The sequence below is a fragment of the Canis lupus genome, chromosome 36 (genome assembly GCF_003254725.2).
Source record: "Canis lupus dingo isolate Sandy chromosome 36, ASM325472v2, whole genome shotgun sequence".
NCBI classification, from domain to species: domain Eukaryota; kingdom Metazoa; phylum Chordata; class Mammalia; order Carnivora; family Canidae; genus Canis; species Canis lupus.
In genome coordinates this window covers 20,349,443-20,371,141 of record NC_064278.1, presented here as the reverse complement: position 1 = coordinate 20,371,141, position 21,699 = coordinate 20,349,443, and the positions used below count along the sequence as shown (strand labels likewise).

Genomic DNA, 21,699 nt, shown 5'->3' with positions numbered 1-21,699 from the left:
TTTGTTTCCAGACCAGAGGGCTCCAAAATAAGAATGCTATACCAGGATATGGGGAGAAATTTTAAATTGTTTTAATTTATGTGTACTGCTTAGATCATCTTCAACTCTCTGTTTGATATATGTAAAGTACATGGTACATCCTCTAAATAGGTGAATATACCAATGATGGCTACTCAGTTAAGAACATTTTGAGACAATTCCTCTAGACACTATACCTGAGGCACAGCCTTGGCTGCTGCCCCAGGAGCTGAGGGAGGGCTGACACTGGTTGTTCTAAACCTTCATCCGTGGAAGAGCCCCTTGCATATTGCAGGGCCCGTCACCACAACTAAAAGAACCTGGCTGACAACAGCTCTACTGATTGGATTTTGTTACTGCTTCCTGTTCTTTTGCCTTTCATTTAAAAAAAAAAAAAAAGTGCTACCGTGCATCATTAACAATGGGACTCTAACCAAAGTACAAACAGCTGGGTCCTGTGCAAGTCTTTATTGGCAACTGTCACTGTAAAACATCTATATTTGCATGAGTGCAAAACAGAGCAACTCTGACATGATCGTGTTCCATTCAACACCCTATTTCTTAGGATAGCACAGCTTATCTCAGAAAGAGAGAAATGCTCACTATCAAAGTGGACATTTTTATTATCAGCTTCAATCTGTTATTTTTGAAGAGCTATTTTTGTCTCCATACAAACAGGATACAGAGTACAACTTTCTTTTGTTGATTAAGTGTCAGTGTTTCCTCTTGAGTTGTCTGAATGGCTGTTTAGCAAAAAAGGAGAATGGGGTGGTCTCGGAGAGATACAGATCTGGTTTCTAAGCTTCAGGATGTTCAAAGGAAGAGAGAGTAACACAAACTACTAGTTAAGGATTTGAAAAAAAGTATTTTTAAATATCTAAATGACTTAACATTTCAGAGGAAGACAGACTCTCCATCCTCCAGTAAAATATCCCTTCACTTTAAGAGACTCCAATGAACATTATGTTTAAACAGTTTAAACAGTTTTTGCTTTTAAAAAGTTTATGTCCCTGGGGCGCCTGAGTGGCTCAGTCGATTAAACATCCAGCTCTTGATTTCAGCTCAGGTCATGATCTCAGGGTCATGGGATCGAGCCTGCGTCAGGCTCCACACTCAGCGGGGAGTCTGCTTGAGATTCTCTCTCTCTCTCCCTCTGCCCCTCCCCCCCACCACATGCTTGCTCTCTCTCTAAAAATAAATAAGTAAATCTTTAAAAAGTTTACATACTCATAAGGTTTAAGATACCTAATTTTAAAGATAAAATGCCCGGCAAAGTCCTCCAAGTCTTAAGGAACATGATCCATTTGACCAATTGGCTTCATGGGTAAGAACTTTACTCCTTCTCAAGACTCTTTTTTCCTCCTTATCCAGGTGGCCAAACCCAGGCAGGTCTCACTGTTATGATCCCTCATAATATATCTCTCGGGGACCCTTATCATAACTGTATTTAAACAATTGTGTGCTGCCAGTTTTAAGATTTTATAGATTGACTTTTCTGTTCCCCCACATCCCATCCGAAAACCACCCCTAAAACAATAGGAGAAACATGAAACAAAAACACAAGCTCCAACTCTGATGAGAGCAGGAGCCATCTGAAACACCCCAGCCACAATATACACATGTGGAATGCGGGTGTAAAGTGGTGATTGACTTAACCAAGCAAAAGGGGTAAATGCTAAGTGCCCACCGAGGGACCTACTGAGGAGAAGCCAGCCCAGCCAACAGAATCCCCAAACTGGGTAGGCCTCAGGCATGGGAAGCACCAGGGGCTGGGGCTTGGGAATTAACTGCCCCATGACACAAGAGCAGTGGACTGACATCTTCAACAGAGCAGTTGTTCACCCTCTCCTCTATCTTGGATCCTCACCTCCACCTGCAAGGCAGGGAGACAGGAAGAGTATTCTCTGGAGAAACAGAAACAGACTCAGGGACACAAGGCACAGCAGAAAGCGATGGAGAGATGGCTGTGACTGCTTATCTTCATATTAAACAATGAGATTCCTGGCTCTTCTCCCACCTTCCTTCTAAAGGCAATAGTCAGATTTGTACACCCTTGACACAAGGTTATAGCCCCTTAATGGAAAGCCCCCAGAGAACAGACCAATAGGTAGTTACATCTGAGGGCTTGTCAATAAAAAAGGCAATTCACAGTGTGATTATTCTACAGTGACTCTCATCAGCAAAGCTTCTCACATACAAACAACATCTCCAGTCTTAAATATGTACCTCCCTGTGTTCTCTGCAATTTTCCTTTAGGAATTTTTCCTAAAGAGGTAGTCAGATAAGTGGACCAAGATGTACATACCACAAAGCCTAGCACAATATTACTTTTAATAGTAACAAATTCAAGCCTAAATGTTTCCATCAATAGATGGCTGGTTAAATAAATGTTGTAGCCATTAAAAAGGGTACCCTATATGTATTGACAAAGAAAGATACTAATGGCCTACTGATAGTGATAAAAGACAGGTTTCAAACATCATCTATTATAATTCTATTTATATAAATACGTGTTTATATATGCATAAAAACACAAAGGGTTTTTTAAAAATAGGGGTTATCTCTAGAAGGCAGAATTATGAGAGAATTTTCATTTCTCTGTATTACTTGAGTATTTTAGCAAACATATCAGAAAATCAAAGACAATTCCTACTGAGAAAATAAAATGTTACAAATAACTTTAAGTATAGCCCTAGATCTTAATTATAAACTTACAGCCGAGAAATACCAGACATTTGAGAAAATCCTCAAGCATGCCAGACAGAAATGTAAACCAGTAAACATGGTGGAGGGAAGAGAAGACCTCTAAAGTGAGGGAAACAATGCAGGGAGCAGAAGAAAACATCCATAAAATTACAATTAATGTCCTCCAGGGGAAAAGAGAAAATATTGCATTCATGAAACAAGATGAAGCTCTACAAAAGGAACAACAACAAAAAACAAAAAAACAAAAAACAAAAAAACAAACAAACAACAACAACAACAACAACAACAACAACAAAAACGGGACAAGCTTTAGAAAAAATATGGCCACCAAAAGAAAACTCCAGGAGAAGTACTGTAAGACAAAGTCAAGAAAATATAAGGAAATAGACAATGAAAGAAAAACATGAGAAAATTCTCAATGTAGAACACCGAACAGCTGATAGCTAGAACTGACAAAAAGAAAGAGAAAACTCTCAACATAAGAAACATTTCTAGAACTGAAGTTTATAAGTCTGCAAAGTAAAAAGCCTTCTGAGAGCCTAGAATCATGAACAAAATATGCCCATGTTGGAAAAGTTTAGAACACAAAGGATAAAGAGAAGATCCTAGTAGCTTCCAAATGGGAGAGTGCTGGATCTGGATGGACATACAAAGGATCAGGAATAAGAATGGCATCAGATGTCGGAAGGCTGCATTAGGACCCAGAGGACAATGAAACAATGAAGATCATTTTCGATTTAGAATTCCATAACCAAATTATCATTCCAATGTGGGGGCAGGAAAAAAATCATGTAGGAGATGCAAAATACCAAAATGATTGCCTCTCCTGTCCTTTTTTCTCGGGACCCTTTTTCTCACAAAACAAGGAAGAGGAAAACATGTGCTTCAAGAAAATAGGGAATCCAATGTAGGCCCCCCAAAAAACCAAAAAGGCAAAAGAAAATCCCAAAACACAAGCCTCCGAGCAACTGGTTCAGATTAAAGCAAGAAGACTCAGGATCCAGGAAAGATGTTTTCAAGAAGGAAAAGTCAAAGCGGAGGGTGTAAGGAGAAACTGACAGAGTAACAGATAGATTTACTCTAAGGGAAAGTGGACTGAGCAACTGTAAGAGTAAAAAGACCTATTAATGGGTACAAAGAAAACAAATCCAGTGACAATCACTGGATTTGAGAATTAGTAACTCGAAGGAAAGTGAAAAGTTACATGATTGGAGAAATGTACTCATGGTACACCACTTGGCTCAGACAACAAGCTGACTGTTGTAATTTTATAAATTCTGAGCCCGGCCCCTCGCGGGGCCCCTCCCGTTCTCATTCATTTGGGGAATATAAATAATAGTGAAAGGGAATATAAGGGAAGGGAGAAGAAATGTGTGGGAAATATCAGAAAGGGAGACAGAACGTAAAGACTGCTAACTCTGGGAAACGAACTAGGGGTGGTAGAAGGGGAGGAGGGCGGGGGGTGGGAGTGAATGGGTGACGGGCACTGGGTGTTATTCTGTATGTTAGTAAATTGAACACCAATAAAAAATAAATTAAAAAATAAATAAATAAAAAAAATAAATTCTGAAATGCTGATCTAACCCATAATATGGGGGAAAACTGGAGGGTGGTGTAAGCAAGCTAGGTCTTCAATAGTGATGAGTAAAAGTGATGACTCAACAGAGAGAAGCATATTCTTATTTAGAAATATGGAAGTCCTACCAGAAGAAGCAAGCAAAAGAGCTGAAAGTAGTTGAAGGATGGGGACCACAGCTTCATTACGTGGTGGGTGAGACCATTCCTCTTCATGGAAGACTCTTACGGCTTTTAACTAAAGACGAACATCAGTCCTGATATCCACTACAAAAATTCAGCCTTAATTCTGTACTTTAAAAAGTAGACTATCATGTCTGTTCAGTATTTAATATCCAAAAGCAAAGAAATTCCTCCCATCCCGCCCCTTCGTCACAGGCCTGCAGAGCCTTCTCCACCAAGATGAATTGGCTCAAACCAGACACTCTACTGGCCTGAATAAAATACAGATGTGCAACCGTCTCCAACTTGCATATGGATTTGTTGCAGAAATTCCTGAGCCAGTTGGTTGTTTGGAACATAGGGGTGTTTTTTCTTCCCCACCTCCACCCCATAAGACATATTTTAGATGAGTATTCATCTCAGAATTCTGGATGGTAGCTTTCTAGGATCAAGGGGATGGGGGGAACTGTAAGTCAGATGTAGATTATTGTTAAGGCTGAGCTTCTGTGTTGGATGGTGGATTTATAGACACAGTATAAAATTATATTATAAACCACAAAGTGTAAATATAGTATAATTCATATAGTATAAATTGTAAAATCATAATAAGTGAAAAGAATGTGTCATGAACCAAAAATTACCAATCCACTTCTACATACCTAAAACCCAAAAGAGACAAAAATATATTAGCCCCAAACCTTGTTTAACAGGTGGCAGGCACATTTGCCCATATATTCAGCAATTATAAGCAATACAAATTTATTTATTTTTAATAGTATATTTTTGGAGGGTTAACTGATTTTATTTTTAAATTTTTTTTATTGGAGTATAGTTGACACACAATGTTACATTAGTTTCAAGTACACAACTTAGTGATTCAACCTCTCTATACTATGCTATGCTCACCACAAGTGTAGCTACTGTTTGTCACCATACAATGCGACAGAAACTACTATTGACTGTATTCGTTATGCTGCACCTTTTATTCCTGTGACTTATTCATTCCATACCTGGAAGCCTGTAGCTCCCAATACCCTTTACTCATTATACCCAACCCCACACCTCCCTTCCTCTGGCAACCATCAGTTTGTTCTCTGCATTTATAGGTCTGATTCTTCTTTTTGTTTGTTTACCCATTTGTTTCATTTTTTTCGAGTCAATAAACATTTATTAAATATCTCCTAAGGGATAAGGCACTGAGTAATCCTCTGGTTATGATAATCAAGAGAGATGTGGTCTGTGGCCTGTGGGCATTGAAGAATCACCTTTATCTTTCAGAATTCAGAAATTATATTTAAATATATGGGCCAAATAAATAAATAAATAAATGGGCCACTTCAAATGTGTTAAAAACACACACACAGTAGTTCTCTTGTGCATCCCATTGTTGATCATCAAACAAAAATGAAAATCAACAATACAATGGATGAGGAAAAAATGTATTGGTTTTAGCTTGATTGTGAGCACTTGTGAAAAGCAGATTTAACTTAATAAATGGAGAGTTCCAAGATGGTCCAAGCAGCGACCCCTTTTGAGGTTCTAAGAGCTGATGATTCTGGTCTTTCCCTCTCCCTTGATGCAGAAGACATCCTTGAGTAGTGCTTTAAGTTTATTAGTCAAGATCGGGGGCATATTTAGGTCACAGATATAGTGAGTACATGTTAATACTGAGAAAGTAATTAAAGTCTCTAAATTCTCCTCAAAAAAGCAATTCTCCCCCCATGATTTCTTGATCTTTCCTCTATCTCTTATACACCTTCTTTTCCAGAGTTTCTCACTAATTCTCTTGAGTTGTTTCGTCTCATCCTAAAAATGTGTCTGAATGTCTCAGTACAAAACAGGTTTTCAGGGATCCCTGGGTGGCGCAGCGGTTTAGTGCCTGCCTTTGGCCCAGGGCGCGATCCTGGAGACCCAGGATCAATCCCTCATCGGGCTCCCGGTGCACGGAGCCTGCTTCTCCCTCTGCCTGTGTCTCTGCCTCTCCCTCTCTCTCTCTCTCTCTCTCTCTCTCTCTCTCTCTCTATCATAAATAAATAAATTTAAAAAAATAAACATTTAAAAAAAAAAAACAGGTTTTCACCCAAAGATACCGGTTTGTACCATAGCCCCCAAACCTCCCAGGCCACGCACACACATCCTGACTCACCCAGCGCACACGCACTCACGCACACACGCACACACACGCTCCACGTGCACCCGACAGCTCCCCTCGCCAGCAGGCCCTGTGCTTGGCAGGCCCCAACCTGCAGTCATGATCCTGCATCAGCGCTAAGGCTTCAATGAGCTCATCCGGAGAAAATGTACTAAGCATGCAGTTACGCCTTTGCCAGGGGCTGCAGGCAGCTGATGCCTGGTTCTTGATGCCCACACATACAGGCCCAACCCCCCTGCTGCCCAGAATAACAACGTGATAGGAAAAGGCAAGACAGGTAGAGGGAAGACTGGGGAGGAAAAAAATTCACATTAGTTGAATAACACATAGCATTTACTCTTTGCCAGGCCTGTTCTGAGTGCTTTAAATATCAACCTGTGCAAAAAAATATATATATATATCAACCTGTGCAGAAGAGACTATTATTTACACCGAAAGATGAAATGATGGAGGCTGGAGAGGTTAAGTAACTTGTCTAAGGTCACACAGCTATAAAGTAATGGAGTTGATCCAAGCAGTCTGGCTCCAGAATCTGTGCTCTTAATTATGACTCTGTTTAATTCTTTTAGCCTGAGGTAGGAAGCCTCCTCTCTACCTTTCTAATTCCCGGGATAATGAATACACTGTTTTTCTATCAGAAGGAATGGGGGGGTGGAGGAGTGTTTGAGATCAGCCAAGAAACTTGCCAGCCACACAGAGCAGAGGGACAGACGCTCAGAACAGGGATCAGGGGAGGAGGGTCCTGGGGTGCAGGATCGCTAGACAGTGAAAATCAGGTACTCCCTGGCTGGAACACACATAGGACTGGATAATGCTCATGGCTAAGGTAGGGGAGGTGACTCCAGGCCTGGAGGCCACTTATAAAGAGGAAATAAACCAGAAGTGGAGGTGAAAGGCTGCCTGGACTGATAAGAAGACACTGGCTATCTGTGGATGTAGCGCTTTGGAAAACGAAGCCAGATCACAGTCATCAGAGAAGCACATAAATAGCATTTCCAGACCTTGGCTTCTTTTCAACTCAGTGAACATTCATAAAGGCCTATGAGGAAAGAGAAACATTGAACAGAACAACTTAAGGAGCATGGCCCAGATTTTTCCCATCTCAGTGAGGTGTTTACATTTAACTTAACTGTGGGCTTGGTACGTGGGCAACGTTTGGTGGGGACCTCAGCCAGCAAGGCACCTGAGAGCACCCTGCAGCACCATCTGCAAAATGAGAGCAGCAGGGCTTCTCGGAAGCTGCACTAGTTGGAGGGAAAATAAATAAATAAATAAGTGGGGGGGGGGGGGGGCGGCGGCCAGGGAGAGAAACAGGGGAACCGAAGTCAGTCAAGAGAAAAGAAATCTGCAATAGGAAGGTCAGCCACTCTAAGAATAACTGTCCTGCAAAAACAAAACTAGGCCAAATATAATGTCTCCTACCTCAGCCAAAATCATCTGCCTTTAGAAGTCAGTGTGATGTTCTGGTTTTTTTTTTTTCTCCTTTATTCCCTATAGGCTCTTCTAAGGTAGGCCATGCTCTGTGAGAAGATATATGTGAGCAAGGTTTCATTTGACATCTGTTTTCCAACGATTAAATTTGTGGTGGTTATATTTAGAACAAAAGATAGTTTAAGGAATAATTAGGTGCCCATATGTGATACAGGCAGGATAGAAGCAAATGTTTTTAGGATCATGTTTTTAAAATTCAAAACTGAAAATTAGAAATAAAATAATGTGGATTTGAAGTTTCTCTAAAGGATTGCATTTTAAAACCCAGCAATATGACATATCTGTACCTCAATTTCCACATTTGCATACTTTACTGCTGTTTGCATAAAATGACTTCCCTGACCCCTCCCCGCCCCCAATCTGTGAGGCCAGGATGATCAGTTGGGTTTCCAGTAGTGGTGATGGATTTGCTCTGATCCACCCTCACCCTTTCTCCTGTTTCCGCCCATGATGAATGGGCACCATTACAAAATGGTGGCTGGGGTTAGGAGTGCAGCCTAGAGGAGCTCATCCCCATGGGGGAATCAAACGCTGGACCTCGGCCTCTTTTGTGTGGTGCTTTAACCTACTGAACTAATCAGCCACAGAAAAATAAGGATGCTTATCACTGACTTGCCAAATAGAAGTGCCATGAGAATATATTTTAAAAAAGAAGAAGAAGAAGAAGAAGAAGAAGAGGTAAGGAGAGAGATCTTAGGAGCTTTGCTTCTATAGAAAAACAGCTATTTAAATACCAACTAATAGTATTAAAAGTCAGAAACAGAGGCAATGGCAATAAAAGCCCTTTCTCTAAGTCAACAACTGGCTGGAGACTACACGTGTCTACAAAATGAGTTTCACAAGCTCAGGCTTATTTTAGAAACATCAATACAAAAACAGCAGTAACAGAAAGTATTTTTCCCCTTAGTTTAAGCACTGCTTGGATATGCATTATACCCAGCCAAGCAATAACTTCTTCTCTTAAATTTTCCCAAGTTCAAGTATATGGCTTTGAGCACACCACAAGCTTTATTAAACGGCCTAGCTCTAAGTATGCAATAATCGCTCATTTCCTGGCCATTAATTCAGACATCATGCAATCACTCAAAGGCATCCATTTTCCTTTGCTGCTATTTTGGGGACTGCTGCCCTATTGTCATCCCCGCCTTAGACCCCTGACTTCGTCGTCTTTTAATTAGAGCCAGCGAGAGCGACAGGCGGAGTCAGCCTGCTGAGGGTGATCCATCACATGGCTCTCCGCTCCCTGGCCTCCTAGATGACAGTTTATAAACAGGACATCTTGGGTATCAAGATAGCTGCTTAAGGAAACAGAAGAACAAATGGTGACCATCTTGTAAGCCACTTCCTTGAGATGACTCTAGTCCAGGGCTGTATTTACTGACTCTTATTTTTATTAAATACCCAAATAAGCTTTACTAATGACGAGTTTGGAAGATGCCTTGGCTAAGCTTGCCCTCAGATACACTGCTGTCATAACCTAAGAGTTGCCCAAGGTGTTAACAAACATACTTCCAAATGAGCCACTGGCCTATTTTTAGTAGACCTGCTTTTTAGCTAACCCCTGGCCACGTTGATCAACAAAGGTACCAGTCCTGGAAAAGAAGAAACTAAAAATCAGCTCAATACTTACAGAAATCACTACTTCTTAGCCCACAAAGTGCTACTATTCAACAGTAGTTTCCAGGTAAAACTAAAAGACTGACTTACATCTGCTGAAATCTAACCCTGTTATCCAGAGAGAAGATATATAAGACCCAAAGTTATATTGGGTATAATAAATACATTAGGCATATTATGTATATCTACAACCATGGGGTGAGCTGGTGCACATGATGGGTGCCGGGTTAGACACCCAGCCATGCACTGGAGAAGCTCACAGCTAGAGGGAGTGCTGCTGGTGAGCCTGAGGGGAACAGCATGATGTGTGCAGAACCAGCAGCATGTGCTGCAGAAGATGCTCAGAGGCTAAGGCTAGAGCTGCACTGGCTAGATTTACCTCGGCTCCTTCATGAACTGTGGAGTATGCCCTTGGGTGGTTTACTTAGCTTATCTCAGTTTCATTACTTTGATATATTTCTTTCCAGTCCTCAGAGTGTGTATGTGTGTGTAATCTTACACATAACAAAGCTGAGGCCTTAATTTTTGCATATTTCTACCTTACTTTATACACTTTTGAGTATAACAGAAACATTTTTCCATGTCAGTATTATTTCTCATGACTGTCTAAGACAACAACCTACAAATACACATTAACTTAGTTAACAGCTCCTTATTGTTGGACACCTACATCGTGTCCCCTTTTCACTATAATAAATTGTGATAAATATTTTTTCCTATCTTTCAAAAGAGCTTAATAGAACTGGACTGAAATATTCCATGAAAGATTTTAATACCTCATTAAAACTGTCTAAAACCCAATAGTTTAGGAGGTAATTATGCCATAACTATTTTATTCTTTCTTAGCTTGCTCATTGTTCTATTCCATCTTTTTAATAATAATGCAGATTGTACAAAGACCGTACAATAGGATCTAATTCAATATTAAACAATGAATGTTGATTTGACCTCCTACAGCACTTTTTTTCAGTTATTGACTTAGACACTGAGGATAGAGCAGTGAACAAGAGAGACCAGATAGTAACTATACTTATGGTGAGCGTACCATAACATTTAAGCTTGCTGAATCACTATGTTGTACACCAGAAACTAATATCACAGTGTATGTCAACTATACTTCAGTTAAACAAACAAACAAACAAACAAAGACAGACCAGGGACGCCTGGGCAGCTCAGCAGTTGAGTATTTGCCTTTGACTCAGGGCCTGATCCTGAGGTCTGGGGATCGAGTCCCACATCAAGCTCTTGCAGGGAGCCTGCTTCTCCCTCTGCCTATGTCTCTGCCTCTCTCTTTCTCTGTCCCTCATGAATAAATATATAAAATCTTAAAAAAAAAAAAAAAAAAAAAAAGACAGACCAACCAACCTTAGTCTTCATGGAGTTTACCACCACCATGGGAGGGAAGACAGGGAAGACAGGGAAATAAATGCACAAGTAAACATAAAGTACGCCAGAAGCTGATAAATGCTATAGAGGAAAAGTTTGAGAGAGAAACAGGCAGGACCTACAGGTTGGGAGGTACTATTATTTTTTTCTAGAACTGCCTAGGAATAACTCACTAAGAAGATGATATTTGAGCAGAGATCGAAGGAAAAGAGGTGAGAAAGTGGTCCAGGCTGAGTAAACAAGAAAGACAAGAAAGGCTAGAGCCAAGTGAGTGAAGGGACTATGACAGATGTGTTCCGATAGGTAGTAGGGGCTAAATTAGTTCTGGCCTGATAGGCTTTTGTAAAGATTTTGAGTTGAGTTGGTAAAAATGAGTTCCTAAAAGATGCTTTCATACACATTCTGAAGCCATCCACTTCTTTCTAAGGAATGGTTCCCAAAATAACATTATTTGCTGTGAGTTCTAGTTGATGTATTTTCATAGGCCTTCTTCCCATTCTAATCCACCAATATACATCCTATTGGACTCATTCTTATCCAAATGGCTATTCATAAGCTCAAGATTTTATTCTTGAAAGTTTTGTTGTTTGGTCAAGAAGAGAGACGTGCTATAGTTCCCATCCCTCCCTTACCTGAAGACTTGCTTTCCTCAGTGTAAGATACTCATAGTCAACCCAGTCCAGAAACAGATGATCCTCTGACCTTTCATCAGGTCAATAATAGCCCAACATTACATCATAAAGCCTGTGTCATTCACCTCACTGCATCTCATCAAGTAGACATTTTATCATCTCATATCATCACATGAGGAAGGGTGATTACAGTACAGTAAGATATTTTGAGAGATACCACATTTACATAACTTTTATTACAGTATGTTGTTATAATTATTCTATTTTGTTATTTTGTTGTTAATATATTACTGTGCCTAATTTAGAAATTAAATTTTATCATAGGTATGTATGTATTTTAAAAAATAGTATATATAGAGAGTTTAGGACTATCCATGGTTTCAGGTATCCACTGAGAATGTCTTAGAATGTATCCTCTGTGAATAAGGGGGAAGGACTGCTACATAGAGGCTAAAAACAAAAAAACAAGTAAAGGTAAACTTTTTTCTGAGGACAAAATTGGTTTCCATAGAGATCAGAATTGGGACCATCTGATGTTTTATAAGTGTTCTGCAAGAGAGCACAAGAGAAAACTCCCAGAGTATAGACAACACTAAGATAGCTAAAATGTGAACTGCTGATAGGAACAAAATACTAAAAGGATCTCTCAAAATTCTGTGATTTAATATAAAATTGAAAACTGAGTGTCAGCATTTAGATGAAGTCATGCAAAATGTTTTTATGAAACTCCACAATCTCGGCTTTTAGTCTTGCCAAAGAGTTTAAGGGCTTTCTCTTACAAACACTGCTCCCTGCCATCTTCCTGCAAGCAAGTAAGTGAATAAATGTGCACAGTATCAGCAAATATAATAAATAAACACTATTTCTTTCAATAAACATGTTCTGAACAGAGACTATGTGCAAAGCACTATGCTTGCTATTGGAAATGCAAAGCTCTGGTCTTACAAGGTAACAACTTGATGGAAAGTGATGAATTCTCTCCTAGATGCACCATATGATGCTGTATGGAAAAAGAAAGATAGCCTAGGTGGTCGAGGTTCAAGTAAGGTAAAAGAAGTGGTGGGAGTTAGTTGGACTTAGATGGCTTAAAAGGATTTGGTGTCCCAGAAAGAAAAAACTATAAGAGATGAGGCCCATGGAGAGGCTTTGGGATGTTGATGAAGATATATGGAGTGGTTGCAATACACAGATGGAGAGATGGGCTCTGGAAGTGATCAGGGGTGAGAGGTAAACTTGTTCTTATGCTCTTAGGAACAATGGTACATCCACGTCTGGGAAAGTGTATACAATTCTGGCCTCATATTCAATATCCACACATGACCAGCAGCTTAGATAAAAGGCAACTAAAATGGTCATGTGGGTGAAGTGGTTCTCATAGAAATACTAAAAAAATTGACTCCCTATCCAAAAGAGGTTAAAAGGAAAAAATATACCAAAGTCTATGAAATTAAGATAAATAATGAGTAGGATAACATGATGCACTTGCTCATCAAACCCCAGAGATCAAATTCTAGACAAAATCCAGCCAACCAGGGCATTTCACACATAAACCGTATCTAAAGTCAATGTCTCCTAAACTTGTTGATCTTTTTTTTTTTTTTTTTTTTTAAACTTGTTGATCTTAAGTATTCCCTGAGGAGTTTGTTAGAAATACAGATCCCAGGGATGCCTGGGTGGCTCAGCAGCTGAACGTCTGCCTTTGGCTCAGGGTGTGATCCCGGGGTCCAGGATTGAGTTTTCCATCAGGCTCCTAACAGGAAGCCTGCTTCTCCCTCTGCCTATGTCTCTGCCTCCCTCCCTCTCTCTCTCTCTCTCTCTCTATCTCTCTCTCTGTGTCTCTCATAAATAAATAAATAAATAAATAAATAAATAAATAAATAAATAATCTTTTTAAAAAAGAAAAAAGACATACAGATCCTAGATCTCGTTGCACAGATTACCATCCCACCTCACTGTCCTACCAGCCTCCTGAATCAGAATCTCCAAAAGATGTGCCTTGGGATTTGTATTTTAACAAGTGTCTCAGATGGTTCTTATGCTGTAGCAAATTTGGAAAACACTATTCTGAAAGTAAAGACTAGAAACTCCAAGGATCAACAGTATTAATTGCAAAAATTCTTTCACCTGGCCAGCGGTTCATCTGGAATATACCAATTAGAGCTACATTAGATAGCTTGAATCCCCTTGAGCAGTGGTACTGATGAAAAGTACGGAAGGTTGTCGATGATATGGGATGTTCTGTGATGACAGAGGCTATTTGTGGATACCCTGACTGACCATAGATATCACCAGCCTCATCAAGCCTCTGGAGACCATGAAGATCCGAGTAACAGTATTTGACTGTGACTAGCTCAGCATCCAAGGGCTGATGTACAATTTCAGCCTCCTTCAAAATGTCCTTTGTGGTTTCCTCAAGTTCTGCCCCGAAGAGCAAGTCCATTCAAAGTCTTCCTCTCAAGAATCACCATGGAAGCTGACAAGCCACAGGCCATTCAAAGGAGCCACCACCTGGCAGCTGCGACTCCCGTTCCTCCTGTGTCGCTCTCCAGTCTCCCTTTAGATCCTCTTCTCTTCAGCTCATTCCTTCCTTCAGCCTTCATGACCCTAAATGGCTGAGGAAGGGATTAGGACTTGCACTGCTTTCCAACTCTGGGCTTTAACTTACCCAGCACTATGCTGCTGCAAGGTAATTCCCCTAAAAAGATGTGACTGTCGTCTGCTTGTCAAAAATTGGAATTTAACATTCATGGCTATCATTTTAAATAACATTCCAAGTAGAGAAAAAATTTTTAAAAAATCTAGAGTAGAAATAGTTTGCCAAGTTTCAGCTTGATTTGCATTTGAAATACTTAGAATCCAAAATCAATAAATTATGGGGTTTCTGCATCTTAGGAACCACTAAGAAAAGACAATGACCTTGGATTTGTGTAAGTTGCTGGCAGGTGAAAGACACAGGAAATTTAAGTGGTACATGGGTCCTTCTAAAACATTCTCATATTTCCATAGTTTGTGTTAAGTGACTATGTTCTAAGTAAGAGCTCAATTAACTAGAATCACAAAAATAATTGTTTCACACATCAAATCCAAAGCCCCAAAGGTTTAGGAGAAGGTTAATATTTTCATAAGTCTGAGTCAAACTTGATCCCTTGTTTTTATTTTAAGAATTTTATTTATTCATGAGAAACACACAAAAAGAGGCAGAAACACAGACAGAGGGAGAAACAGGCTTCCCACAAGGAGCCCAATGTGAGACTTGATCATAGACCCCGGGATCACACCCTGAGCCGAAGGGATACGCTCAATCGCTGAGCCACCCAGGCGTCCCAAACTTGATCCCTTGTAGTCAGTCATTTCCTGATTGCTAAAACCTTCAACAAAAGAGAAAGGAAAGATCACAAATCATCAATCAATGACAGATATTGCTTCAGTATATGGGGACATTCAGTCGGAAAAGTCTGAGAGGACCTGTTCTTGTTTAACGTAGAGGACCAAGAGAAGCTTCTTCTGAGCAAAAACTTCTCACATGCTGAACAAGTGCAACCATTGTAAAAATTATGTTTACAACTTAATAAATGTTGCCAGTCAAGCTCAGAATCAGCTTATGACAGTGAAGTGATTTCTTAAAAAAATTACATGAATGTCACAGGGACTAGAAGCCATCACCAAGCGAGGCACTCCCGTGCACAAACCATTATTTTAAAAACCCATATTGCCTTCATGAGACAGTGTATAGGCCTTTTTTAAAATTTAAATTCCATTTGCCAACATATAATGCATCCTTAGTTTCAGATGTAGTATTCAATAACTTATGAGTTGCATATAACACCCGGAGCTCATATCACAAGCCCTCCTTAATGCCCATCACCCAGTTACCCCATCCCCCCTCACCTCCCTCCAGCAACCCTCAGTTTGCTTATGACAGTTAAGAGACTCTCATGGTTTTTCTTCCTCTCTGATGACTCCCCATTCAGTTTTCCCTCCCTTACTTTATGGTCCTCTGTGCTGTTTCTTATATTCCACATAGGAGCGAAACCATATGATAACTGTCTCTAATTGATTTATTTCGCTCCACTTAATACCCTCCAGTTCCATCCACATCGATGTAAATGGTAAGTGTTCATCCTTTCCATTGGCTGAGTAATATTCCATTGTATATATTTACCACATCTTCTTTATCCAATCATCTGTCGAAGGACATCTCGGCTCCTTCCACAGTTTGGCTACTGTGGACATTGCTGCTATGAACTTTGGGGTGCAGGTGTCCCTTCAGATCACTACCTTTGTGTCTTTGAGGTAAATACTTAGTAGTACAATTGCTGGGTTATAGGGTAGCTCTATTTTCAACTTCTTGAGGAGCCCCCATACCATTTTCCAGAGTGGCTGAGACCGTGTATAGGCCTTTGGTAATGGTAATTCTCCTGTTCAGATGCTTGCCCATGAATGGGATGTGCTCACTCTGTCACTTATGTTTCTCCATAAAATTACGGACTGGCCACTTGTGATGTGGACTCTTACTCAGAAAAGGGGATAGTTCTCTAAAGATGTCAGCCTTAGTCGTTGACACTTATCAACCACTTTTCATTATTCAACATTTTGTATTACAAGACCCTTTGCAAAATAAATTATGAGCCAATATATTTGTTCATCTGGTATGTTTGTGGATCCTAGACATACATCAATGTTATTTTCTTATTTCCCCTTCGATTTATTGGGTAATAGATCTTATGCTGAAATGCTTCTTTCAATTAAACTTGCAGTAGATCTAAAGATTCAGGATTGTAAGCTCATTACAATGGGAGTAACATAGGAGAACAATACCATTGCTGGTGGCCCTGGATACCCAGATGGAAGGGTGGAGAGGGGAATTCCTTATAACAAGTTTCAAATTCAATCTTTGTGTGAGCAGATTCAATTCTTCTGAAGGAGACAGAATCAGACATCAAAATCCAATGAAAGGAATACTGGCATGCAAAATCAGTAGTTGTGAAATATTTAACAAAAGCCAAATATTGACCTGCACTGAATTCATAGATATGTAAATATGACTATTGTAAGAATAGAGAAGCCCAAAAACTAGGGTTGCCAGATTTAGCAAATCAAAATCCTGAACACCCACTAAATTTGAATTTCAGATAAATGATAAATAATTCTTTTAGTATAAGGATGTCCCATGCACTCCTTGGGGCATACTTACACTAAAAATATATTCATTCTTTAGCTGAGATTCAAATTTCACTGGACATCCTATATTTTATCTGCTAAATCTATCAGCTCATTGTTACAAAAGGAGACCACACTTGAGTCAACAGATAAGAAACTAAATTTGAACTAATCTATCTGATTCAATATTACCTGAACACAATGAGTACTTAGGCAGAAAGCAGATTTGGTACAAAGGAAAAACCTCAGTGATAATCTTGTTCTTCCTTGAAGTAGAAGGACACTGCATGCTATCATAATGCTTTTCTTCCTGTTAAATTCCCTTGAGTTAATACAATACAAAACCTTAATACTTTGCATTTTGTAGTAGCCTTCCAAACAGTAAGACCTCCATCTCTCTGGGAGTCTATGTGCATTTCTAACAAGACCACAGTGATAAGGGGCTATGTACACACCTCAGTTACATTTAAGTTAAAAGAAGAATGGAGGGCAGCCCCGGTGGCTCAGCGGTTTAGCGCCGCCTTTGGCCCGGGGTGTGATCCTGGAGACCCTGCATCGAGTCCCACTTTGGGGTCCCTGCATGGAGCCTGCTTCTCCCTCTGCCTGTGTTTCTGCCTCTCTCTTTCTCTCTCTGTCTTGAATAAATAAATAAATAAATAAGTCTTTAAAGAAGAAGAAGAATGGAGTGTCAATGTGGCAAACTTGGAGTGGGTTTATCACTTGGGATTTAAGATTTGGTGTGTCTGTGTATATGTGCGTGTTTGAGGGTTTCCCTCTTACCATCAGAAAAGGACTGACTGCACTGATATAAACGGGTTATTTTTTAAAGTCAGCAATAAAAAATAAAATTATAGATATTTTGGACAATGCAGAATACATATAGCTCTTTTCATAAATACGTATCTGTAAAAGGCACAGAACACCTCTGATTAAGCATTTGTTTAAATTAAGAAATTAAACTAAAAATACCAAGGTGACTCAAGATCAAAACTTAGCATGTAAAAAAAAAAAAAAAACTTAGCATGTATAATACATTTCCAAATACATGGGATATCTTGGAGACTAAGGAAATTATTCAGCCATCTCCTATATTCTCGGGTATTCTGATGTTTTTTAGTGTACATAGAATCCCATTATTTCCCATTACGCATCAGGAAATCAGAAACTGATTCCAAATACAACTGAAATTGAACTTCTTTATTACACACATTAGTTTCCCTCTATTTATCTAGAAATCACTTTGGCACAAGAACGTCACCTGGCAGTAACAGACTCACCATAGTGCTCAGGAAGCTGTGTTAAATGAATGAATCGATGATTCCAGCAAGATTTGTTTGGAAAATAGTTCAGATGGTACATACAATATTAAAAAGTGTCGAATGCCCTTTAGCATGGGTTTTATTGAGTAAGATTTGAAATGAGTTTTTTGAAAAATCTATATAGTTGGAGTCTAAGAAAACTGACATCAAGCCCTAGCTTGGCTTTCAGTTCTAGTTCCAAGATCTCCAAAACTGTACTGGTTTTCTTTGCATCCAGGGAAGATTCCATTTGTGTCTGTGAAAGGAGAGCAGCAGATATTCCTGGATCTATTCACATCTTCAAGGAGACTGCCCATAAGCTTACCAAGTACTTTTACTTAGCCAGCTTTCATTTCAAATACCATTCTCACAAAAGGACAAACACATTCTTTATATTTTCTAACATTCTAACCCCAAATAAAATGAAATATAAATTTGGAGTTTCTTCACCAACACAGTAATAATAAAACCAAGAACACAGCTTTAACTTCTGCATATGTCAATTGGCATGCAACAGAGAAAGACTAAGGCATGAAAATAAATTGTAGTCCTCCCTACTCACACCTGCATTAATGATGTCTTAATGAATGACAGGAGAGAGAAATGAGACTATTATGCATTTGACATTTAATCAGCCCAAAAGCTATAGTTTAAGTATTATATGTTCATTTTACAGTTGGAGAAACTGATTTCCTAAAGTCACCTCAGTAGGAAGCAGAAGTGATAAGATTTGAACCCAGGTCTGATTGATACTAAAGGCCACATTTTTGCCAAGGCATCATGATGCTTCCCACTCCGCCAAGGGCAGGAGACTTACAGCAGACCATTTCTGCTAGCAGCTAGTCAATGTGGTACACATATGTGACTGAGACTGGATTGGGAATGTCTTTTCCTATTGGAAAGGGCAACAGACAATTCTGTTCTTTCACAGGATAAGAAATGTCAAAGTCTGGACAAATTAGCTCTCCCTAAAAATTGCAATGGGACACATAAAATCAGAGTCATACAAAAAGAATAAGATACCTCATTATTTCTTCCATTGTTATTTTTGGATTTTCATTCTTTGTTTTTTCATACTAGCTTGCTGAAATATCAAGGTTAATGTCTCAGGTTCCAACTTCCCAAGTGACCTTTATCCCAATTACCCTTCCATGTGACATCTGCTTCAGAAATATTGACCTTCAAAATGTTGAAAAGCAACTTTATCTATAGATCTGTACCCTCTGAACAGCAAGTACCTCCCACTTATCTTCCTCTCGCTTCTGTAGTTAAACACATTGATTGAAGTTCATTTGAAAGAACAAACCAGTAACAGAAGGGAACTTTCTCAACCTGGTAAAAAGAAGCTATGGAAAAAAAAAAAACTGCAAATAATTTCATGTAATGGTGAACATCTGAGATCCTAATATTGAGGATATGGCAATGATGTTTCATTTCACCATTTCTATTCAACAGAGTACTAGAAGTCCAAGCCAGTACAATAAGGCAAGAGAAAGGTAATAAGAGGCATACAGATGGGAAAGGAAGAAGTGAACTGTCTTTATTTGTAGATATAACATGACTGCATATGTAAAAAACCAATCTAACTAATCTACAAAAAGCTACTAGTACTTAAAAGTAAACTTAACAAAGTTGTATGGTAGCAGAGAAATACACAAAATTTAATTAAATGTCTATATGTTAACAACAAATAATTCCAAAATGAAATTTAAAAGCAATAATTACACTATCAAAAATATGGAATCCCTAGGGATAAAGTTAACAAAACATGAGTAAGAACTATATACTAAAAACTATAAAGTATCACTGAGAAAAATTAAAGAAGGCCTAAATAAATACTATGAAAATTAGGTGGAGAAAATGATATTATTTAGATGTAAATTCTCCCTAAATTTAAAGAAACCCCAGTAAAAATCCCAGGAAATTTTTATGTGTATGTAAACATTGACAAATGGACTCTAAAATTTGCATAGAAATTGAAAGGACCTGGAATCACCTAAACTTTTTTGTTAAAAGAAAAATAACATGGGAAGATGTAACCTGTCCGATTTCAAGACTTACTGTAAAACTACAGTTACCACAACTGTACTGGCATAGGAATAGACTTATAGATTAATGTAACAGAATAAAATGTCTGGAAACAAACAGATACATATGTGGTCAACTCATGTACAGCAAAAGTTACCAAAATAATTCAATATGAAAAGAATCATCTTTTCAACAGATGGTGCTACAACAACTGGATATCCATGTGGGGTAAAAAAAAAAAAAAAAAAAAAGGACTTTACCTTTCATACCACACACAGAAATAAAGGTAAGAGCTAAGACTTTAGAAAATCTCTGTGGCCTTGGGGTAAGGAAAGTTGTTGTAAATGGGACACAGAAAGCACAAACCTAGAAAAAGATAGTAATAAATTGTACTGCATCAAAACTTACAACTTTTGCTCTTCCAACAATATTCTTTATAAAACTGCAAAAGCAAGCCACAGCATAGGAAAATATATTTAAAAAATTGACAAGAGACTTATAGCCAGGGTGGTTGTTTTTTTATACAAACTCTTAGACTCCAATTAACATTGGGCAAAAGATTTAAACAGACACTTCATAACCAAAAACATATGACTGGCCACTAAGTCTACAAAAGATGCCCAACATCACTCATCAGGGCAATGTAAAATAAAATCACAATAAATAATACTAAATAGGGATCTCTGGGTGGCTCAGGGGTTGAGCATCTGCCTTCAGCTCAGAGTGTGATCCCAGGGTCAGGGATCAAGTCCCACATCAGGCTCCCCGCATGGAGCCTGCTTCTCCCTCTGCCTGTATCTCTGCCTCTTTCTCTGTGTCTCTCATGAATAAATAAATAAAATCTTTTAAAAATAATAATAATAAAACTAAATAAATAGATAATGAAATCACTACTCATGCACTAAAATGGCTAAAATTTAAATAAGTGCCAACACCAATTAATAGCAAAAATGTGGCACACCTAAAACTCTCAAATACTGCTGAATACTATATAGTACAACCACTTTGAAAAACATTTTGTAGTTACTCATTCATACAGCTAAATACATACTTACCATACGACTGAGCAATTCCACTCCTAGGTGTTTAGCCAAATGAAACATATGTCCCCACAAAAACTGATACATCATGAATATTCATGACAGTGTTTCTCAATATAGCTAAACACCTAAAACAACACAAATGGCTATCCAGAGGCGAGTGGATAAACAAAGTGCAGTACATCCATACAACTCATAAAATGTATTTCAAAAAATAAATTGATCCATGCATCAACGGATGAATCTCACATAGAATCTCAATTCATATTAATTGAGAAAAGTCAAACACAAAAGTATGTACATATAATTTCATTTATATGAAATTCTAGAATAGGAAAAATTAATCTACAGAGATACAAAGCAAGTTAGTGGTTGCCTGGGACCAGGAGTGGGGTAGGGAGTGAGGATTGACTATAAAGTGTCATGAAGAACTT

General features: G+C 38.8%; 1 long non-coding RNA gene across 1 annotated transcript in view; it reads right to left on the bottom strand.

The window, feature by feature from the left end:
* The window catches only part of LOC125754453 (uncharacterized), a 62,592-nt gene extending 50,797 nt beyond the window's left edge, over window positions 1-11,795 (bottom strand). The window contains exon 1 of the long non-coding RNA XR_007408712.1: window positions 11,740-11,795. This is a non-coding gene — a long non-coding RNA (uncharacterized LOC125754453). The remainder of the gene's footprint in view (window positions 1-11,739) is intronic.
* Between the last annotated feature and the right edge of the window lie 9,904 nt (window positions 11,796-21,699).